Source organism: Callithrix jacchus, chromosome 2 (assembly GCF_049354715.1).
Source record: "Callithrix jacchus isolate 240 chromosome 2, calJac240_pri, whole genome shotgun sequence".
In the NCBI taxonomy this organism is placed as follows: Eukaryota; Metazoa; Chordata; class Mammalia; order Primates; family Cebidae; genus Callithrix; species Callithrix jacchus.
Window position 1 is genome coordinate 43,184,426 of NC_133503.1, and position 8,349 is coordinate 43,192,774.

Genomic DNA, 8,349 nt, shown 5'->3' on the forward strand with positions numbered 1-8,349 from the left:
GTAACTATTAAGTGCCTATTATGTGCCAAGCATTCTCTTACTAGTTTTCACAAAAACGTTAGTGAATGTAGATGAAGAAATAGAGGCTTAGAGAGTTTAAGCTGTTTAGCAAAGATCATTCTGCAAGTAATCAGCAGCATCATATTTCCAACCTGAGTCTTATGTGTTTTTACCTCACTCACTCAGCTACATCCTATCACATGTGGCTTGAATGCACAACAGAATCAGAGAAAAATGAGAAAACGATACTACATTATTTGTATGTTGTTAAATACACGTAATGCTTTATTGCAAATTTAAAAGCTTTTCTGTCATGTCCTATTCTTTCTGTAAGATACTGATAACCCTCCCTTTCCCCATTATTTTTTAAGGCCTTTAAAATATTCCATTGATAACTCTAGGTATAAATGACTGTGTGTTCTGCTATTTGGAAGATAGAAAGACACCACTCAAAGCCTTTAAATATGAAGTTTTTTTGCAACAATTAAAATATTATGAAATATAACCACTCATTTATTAATCAAGGATGTAAAACAGCAGTGAAAACCCAAGGTGTGCAAAGAGTAAAGGTTTTCCATGAAAAACAACAACAACAACAAAACAGATAAAACAAAAGACCATTTTTTTAAAGTTTCAGTACTAGAAATTTTATCCCTTTGGATACAAACCATAAGATCCAAGGCGATACTCTTTCTTCTGAGAGCACCTTTCACAGCTGAGTGGGATGCTTATCCAGCTCTCAGGCCTTCCCACTCTTTCCTGCCTCCCAGAAGGGAATGTGGCACTCCTGAGGCTTTCCTCTGTGCCTCTATGTTCTGGTTTAGGGCTATATTAATGCTTCTTTTAGTTTCGATTGCCTCTGATGGAGTTGGAAACAACTTGTTAGTCACATTGGAAAGAAAAAATCTCCATCCACTTTTATATTCACCCCTTTTCATTTTAGGTAGATATTTAATAGCTTATTTTTCTTGGAGATAGCCTGCTGTTGTGATTTTGAGGCTGTTCTGGAGTTTTTAATGTTTCCATAAAGATACCCTATTTGTGGTGTGCATAGGGGTGGACTTTATTTTCTATTACATGTGAAGAAACTAGAACTCCTTTCATCCATCCATGATGGTACATTTGCTCCCCTATGTGCCATTTTGGATTTAATAAAAATAATAGAGCACACAGCTATGAGAAAGAAAGATGTGCTTACAGCACAATTTCACTTTTCCCCTTGCTGCCAATGCCAACTGAAGAGGAAACATAGGAGACATGGAATGGGAGGTGAGGGAGGATGAGTTCCTAATATGAGACAAGCAGAACTCACGTACACTAAGGGATGCATAGGAAAATAACAGCTATATTCATTATGTGTTGGATCAGCCCAGAGTTATAAATAAGATCTGGAGATTATAAAAAATGGCAGGTTTGCTTAATCATAACTGCTTTTCTTACTCTGGAAGACAGATGCAGAAGCAGAGAGAGTCTTGACACATCGATTACTTCCGTGAACAGAGAAGCAGTTCTTTTGCAACAACAACAAGGGCATTATCCATGCCCCCACTGTTTCTCAAATGACATTTGTGTAACTGCCTGAGGGTGTCTTTCTGCCTGCTGCACAAATACCATGGCATTGCAGTAAAGAAAGAGTTTAATAGACACCAGGCCAACCACACCACATGGGAGACAAACTTAGTACTCAAATCATCTCTACTCTAAAGCTCATAGGTTTGGAGCTTTTCAAAGGCAGTTTGGGGGAAGCAATGGAGGTAGCCAGGTAATGAGTGCTTGCTGAGACTGGTTGGGGCACAGATTAAATCATACAGATTTGAAGCTGTCCTCCTTTGTGCTAAGCTGCTTCTGGGTAGAGCCAAGGGAGCATGGTGGGTGGCTCCAGGTGGAGCCATGAGTGTCAGACATACAGACAGGAATCCTGAAAAGGTATCTCAAATGACAAATCTGTAATAGTGGTGTTATCTGCAGGAATAATTGGGGGAGGTCGCATATCTTATTAACTCTGGAATAATAGTTGACAATCATTTATGTCTGCTCCTTAGCAGGACTCAGTCTCCTCTTCTCCTCTCAGGCTTCTGGGCTCCTATTAGTCTTAAAAAGCAGTTGAGTTTGGGAGGAAGGCTTACTATTATTTAAACTATAGCCTGAATGTCTCTTAAAGTCAGCTTGGCCTCATAGCTCAGGGATAATTAAGGGAAAGGCAAGATGGGAATGGGTTAGTTCAGCTCACTGTTAGAACTCTTCTCACTGATAGAATTTTTGCAAAAGCAGTTATATTTGGCCCTCATTCTTGCATACCACTGTGATAAAATGCTTCTAGAAGTCTGCAGTGTCTTAAGATGGCTTATTTTGATAGTCTGAGAAACTGTCATTATTTTATACCCTCCGCTTTTGAATTAGTGATAAGTAGGTAAGAATAAGTCTACAGTTTTTATAGTCATCTAAGAAAAAAATTGACTGCTAAGAAACTAACTTACCTAGCAATTTTAAAGACCTTAAACTTTTTAAACTTTTTGTTTTCATGCAAAAAAATTAATACTTTAATTTATTTCTAATTATTCAAGTAAGTTTATTAGTGTTCTGTGGCTGCCATAACCAATTACCATAAGCTTAGTTCTTTAAAATAACACAAATTTATTATGTTATAGTTGTGAAAGCCAGAATTCTGATGTGGAGCTCACTGAGCTAAAAATCAAGATATTGACTACATTCCTTTCTATTGGCTCTAGGGTAGTGTATTAGTCCTTTTTCACACTGCTAATAAAGATATACCTGAGACTGGGTAATTTATGAAGGAAAGAGGTTTAATTGACTAACAGTTCAGCATGGCTGGAGAGGCCTTAGGAAACTTACAGTCATGGCAAAAGAGGAAGCAAACACATCCTTTACATGGCAGCAGGAAGGAGAAAATACCAAGCAAAAGAAAGAAAAGACCCTTCATTATAAAACCATCAGGTCTCATGAAAACTCAGTTATTATCATGAGAACAGCAGCATGGGTGTAACCATCCCCATGACTCAATAACCTGCCACCTAGTCCCTCCCATGACACATGGTATAGCTGTGTAACAAACTTGCACATGTACCCACTGAATGTAAAATAAAAGTTAAAATTAAATTAAAAAAAAAAAAAAAGAATTGGGTGGAAACACAGCTAAGCCATATCAGGTAGAATCTGTGTTCTTGCTTATTCCAGCTTTAAGAATTCATTGCATTCCTTTGCTCGTGACCTCACACATCTTCAAAGTCAGCAATGGCCAGCCAAATCTTTCTCACACCCCATCATTCTGACCCTGACTCTTCTGCTTCTCTCTTCTACACTCATGAATCACTGTGCTTACATTGTGCCAAAATGGATACTCCAGCATAATCTTCCTATTTAAGGTCAGCTTATGAACAACCTTAATTCTATCCTCAACCTGAATTCCCCCTTGCCATGAATATTACATGAATATTTAACATAATATATTCACAAGTTCTAGGGATTAGGGCATGGACACCTTTGGAGACCATTATTCTGCCTACCACAATAGATCATTTTGGAGGATTGGTATCAGATAGCACTGAATTAGCCTATCATTAGAAACTACCCGTGTTTCTACCCTGGAGCCTTGTCCTCTGTTTATAACAGATATAACAGTGCTAGTTGCTCACAGCACTCTCTCATTGAGGCCAGGTCCATATTTCTTAACAGAAAGTTCTAAGCATACCTTAGCAACTGACCAAGGTTATTACATGACATGAACCATTTTGCTACTTATGTTCAAAATAGTTTTATTTCCTCTCAATGAAATCTAATTTCTTAAAATATTTATAAGGCAAATTTTCTAAAACTAATTTATTGCAGGAATCCTTAATGATTTTTGTAAGTCTTGTACATTTGCTGTTACATTTGTTCCAAAGTATTTAATATTTTAGGCTTTATTGCAGATGGTATTATTTTAGTTTAATTTTTTAAACTGTCTCTTGCTAATATATAGAAATGCATGCCATTTTTACATATTGACCATGGATCTTCCAACTCTGATAAACTCATTGGTTAGTTTTAGTTTTCTCATAGATTCCATTCGGTATTTTACATACGCAGTCATCATCTCCAAACAACCAAACACAAAATGTTTTTACTTCTTTCTTTCTAATCCATTCACTTATTTCTTTGGACAAGACCATCAGTAAAATGTTCTACCAAAGTGATTATAACAGACATTCCTGCTTCGTTCTTGACATAAGAAGCAAAATATTCAGTATTTTACTATTAAATATTATGCCAGGTTTCAAGATTATTTTAGCTGCCAATTATCAGGCAAGGAAGTTTTCTTTGATTTCTAATTTTCTAAGAGTTTTTATAATGAATAAAGATTGAATTTTGTCAAATGTTTTATTATCACATAAAATTTCCCCCTTATTCTGTACTGTGAATTACACTGATTGATATTTAAATGTTGAAACAAAGTGGCATTTGTGAGAAAAACATCATATGGTGGTTGTAGATTTGACTTACTTATTTAAAAAAAAAACCTGACCTTTCTCCTTTATATTCTTGCTCCATGTATTGGTATATTTTCACACTGCTGATATAGATATATCCAAGACTGGGCAATTTACAAAAGAAAGAGATTTAATGGACTTACAGTTCCACATGGTTGGGAAGGCCTCACAATCATGGCAGAAAGCAAGGAGGATCAAATCATGTCTTATGTAGATGACAGCAGGCAAAGAGAGAGAGCTTGTGCAGGGAAACTCCCCCTTTTGAAACCATCATATCTCATGAGACTTATTCACTATCATAAGAACAGCAGTGAGGAGACCTGTCCCTATGATTCAGTTACCTCCACTGGGTCCCTCCCACAACAAGTGGGAATTCAAGATCAGATCTGGGTGGGGACACAGCCAAATCATATCACTGCATATATTATTTCATCACTGTCTTTGGGTTTCATCAGGCTGACCATGATATATTCAGATCTAAGGTTATTTGTATTTATTTTTCTTCAGTTTCACTAAGCTTCTTGCATCTATGAGTTGATGTCTTTTGTCAGTTTTAGAAAGTCCTTGGTCCTTAACTATACAAATATTTGCCTGTCCCTTCTTTCTTCTTCTAGGACTCTTACTACTCATGTATTAGACCGACTGTTATTATCAAGTAAACATCTAACTTTTTTTACTCCCTCTCATATTTTCACTGTTTCCATTTGGATACTTACTCTTGACCAATTTTCAAGTTCTTTTTTTTTCTTGTTGTGTTTAGTCTGCTACTAAGCCTATCAAATGAATTATTCATTTCTGATATCAAACTGCTTACTTCGAGCATTTATTTTTGGTCCTTTTAATAATTTTCATGTTATTTATTCTGTGAAAGACTTGTACCTTTCTGGAATTTACTTAAATTTTTTTCACTTGCTGTTGAGGATGGCTAAAATTTCCTTTGCTCTAGACAGATGACTAGCCAGACTAATAAAAAAGAAAAGAGAGAATAGATACAATACAAAAATAAAGGAGACATTTCCACTGATTTCACAGAAATACAAACTACCATCAGAGATTACTACAAACACCTCTATGCAAACCCGTCTTTCACCTCTGTGAAACAAACACTTTTTTCACCTCTGTGAAAGACTTGTTCCTTTCTGAGATTTACGTAAAATTTTTTTCATTTGCTATTGAGAATGGCTAGAATTTCCTTTGCTCTGGAGGAAAAAAATATTACCCACATTTATGTCTATGTCTTTCTTCTTTTCTGATTATTCTTAATTTACTGTAGTATTTATTAAGCACTCACTAGGTAAAAGTCAGATACGGTAAACCAAAAAATTCTAAGCCCCTTGGCCAAGTAAAGGGACCCTTCTTCCTGACCAAGGGGATCCCAAAGAAAACCTAAAAAATGAACTCAGGACAAGACAGGAAAGTAGGTCAGATATGCTTCCTTAAGTCCTCCACCCTTTGGCATGGAAGTACAACTGACCAACATTGATGTTAAAATAGAGATCATAAGACTGACAAAACAGACTCTTTGTAGCAATAAGATACCAAATTCCAACTTGATTCTTGTATAACATCACATGACAGAAAACAAGCCTTAAAGGAAATCAAAATATTTCACCCCAAAATATATTTTTTTGACACATCTTGGAATGGCCCTGGAAAGTCATTTATTGTGAGGAAAATTTACACTCTATTGAGAATGCCTGTCTCTTTCCAAATATTTTTTTTCTAGGAAGGATTAAATTAAGAGTCTGGAATCTTTTAATATCTGAAAAGAAACAGCTACAATCTACTCTCTCTGAAGCCTGTTACTCACAGATGTCATAGCAAGAACCTTGGCTTCCATAGCTCCCCTTGTCTTAACTAGAGCATTTCTTCCTGCTGGCCTCAACTTTTCAGGCAAAGCTAAACTCTTTCATCCAATTGCCAGAGAATCTGTGAAACTTCCTATGTGATCTGTCACCAACCCCACTCCACATGCCCTGCTTTGAAATGTCCCACCTTTTGGGATTGACCAATGTATACCTTATATGTACTGATTTATGTCTTTGTAAATTCTTTCTCCGTAAAGTATGTAAAACCAAACTGTAACCCAACAACTTTGAGCATACATACTCAGGACTTCCAGAGGCTGTGTCATGAGCCATAGTGATTCATATTTTGCCCAAAATAAATATTTTCAAATACTTCACAAAGTTTGGCTTCTTTCATTAACAATACAAAAAAAAAAGAGGAGAAAATGTAGTCTCTTCCCTCATGAAGACCAAGAAAAAAAAAAGTCTCAGAGAAAGTGTAACAAAAGAAGCATAGGTTACTATGGGAATATAGAATAAGGATTATTCTTCTCATTTTAACTTAAAGGACAAATGTGGTTTCTCATCTCCAAGCTCTTGTCAAAGTTGTAGGAAGCACACTGATAGTCATTTCACCATAGTCCTTCAATATCCCATTATTAAACTGACAAGGTAGTAAAACATGGGGCAAAATCTTTTTTTTTTTTTTTTTGAGACGGAGTTTTGCTCTTGTAACCCAGGCTGGAGTGCAATGGCACAATCTCGGCTCACCGCAACCTTCGCCTTTTGGGTTCAGGCAATTCTCCTGCCTCAGCCTCCTGAGTAGCTGGGATTACAGGCATGCACCACCATGCCCACCTAATTTTTTGTATTTTTAGTAGAGACGGGGTTTCACCATGTTGACCAGGATGGTCTTGATTGTTTGACCTCGTGATCTACCCGCCTCGGCCTCCCAAAGTGCTGGGATTATAGCGTGAGCCACCGCGCCCAGCCTCCATGATTTTTAAATTCGTAATTATGTTTCCTACAAATGTTATAAACACAGGTTAAATCCTGAGCTAGATACTTTATGTACCAAGACAATAATTGTTCATTTCCATCTATTTTCTTTATGTCTAGGACACGTTGCTTTCATGGATGTAATTTTCAACCAATATAGAACTATTGAAAACCTACTGTGCCAGGAAACATGCCAGGCATTGATGAAATAATTGTGAACCAATGCAAACAGAATTTCTGCCCTCATTAATGTCCCATCTAACAAAGCAGAATAAATATTAATTACATAATTATATGCAAAATTGCAATTCTTATGACTACAATGAAGAATAAGTATAGTACTATTTGACCTTATAGAATTCTAAAGAGACAAACTGTTTCTGTAGACTCATAAAGTGCAGAGTATGTTTAAAATTTATCAACAATATTTAAAATTTCTTTATTAATAACTGATTAAATGAGTGTTATGATCTTGTCTTTGCATTGCATTATTTCTCCTCTCTTTCTTTCCCTTAATAGTTTTTTAACCATCTGTCAGAAAGAGCATAAAGGAAAAATAAAAAATATCAATAAATCCAGGAGCTGGATTTTTGAAAATATCAACAAAATAGACTGCTAGTCAGATTAATAAAAAAGAAAAGAGAGAAGAATTGAATAGATGCAATAAAAATAATAAAGAGGATATCACCACTGATTCCACAGAAATACAACCTATGATCAGAGATTACTACAAACACCTTTATGCATATAAACTAGTAAATTTAGAAGAAGTGGATAAATTCCTGGACAGTTACACCTTCCTAAGACTAAATCAGGAAAAAGTTGCATCCCTGAATATATCAATAACAAGGTCTGAAGTTGAGGCAACAATTAGTAGCCTACCAACCAAAGAAGTCGAGGACCAGATGGGTTCACAGCCGAATTCTACCAGAGGTACAAAGAGGAGCTGAAACCATACCTTCTGAAACTATTCCAAAGAATACAAATGGAGAAAATTCTCCTTAACTCATTTTATGAGACCAACATCATCCTGTAGAGACACAACTAAAAAAGAAAATTTCAGGCTACTATCCATG